Consider the following 491-nt stretch of genomic DNA (forward strand, 5'->3'; position numbering starts at 1 on the left):
CTGTTTTCCCCTAAGCAAGGCCCTACTCATGGTAGTTCCTTTTTCTACATACATGTACACATCTTGTTGATCATGTCCATGTGTTTGTTCATGTTGTTTTCTTTTAAAAATCTTTCCCACCCTCTTCACTTACCTCCTATTTCATTTCTTTAGCTCTCAGCCTTTTCCCACTCGCCCTCTATTCCAGTCTGATTTAAATAGCCCTATTTGATTGTCCCACGTGCTTCCTTTGACAGCCCACGTGCTTCCTTCTTTCAGGGTACTTTCTTTTTTTTTTTTTTTTTGTCTTTTTGTCTTTTTGTCTTTTTTCGTGACCGGCAACGGATCGCAACCCTCAGTGTTGCGCCCGTACCAGACCGGGACCGGCTACGGGATCGCAACCCTCGGTGTTGCCCCCGCTCCTCGCTCAGCCAGTGAGCGGCCGGTCTGTATGTGGGATCCGAACCCTCTGCGGGAGCGCCCCCACCCTTCCCCAGCCGCGCACTGTAGCA

This window comes from Galeopterus variegatus, unplaced genomic scaffold (genome assembly GCF_000696425.1).
Source record: "Galeopterus variegatus unplaced genomic scaffold, G_variegatus-3.0.2 Scaffold327, whole genome shotgun sequence".
Lineage (NCBI taxonomy): Eukaryota > Metazoa > Chordata > Mammalia > Dermoptera > Cynocephalidae > Galeopterus > Galeopterus variegatus.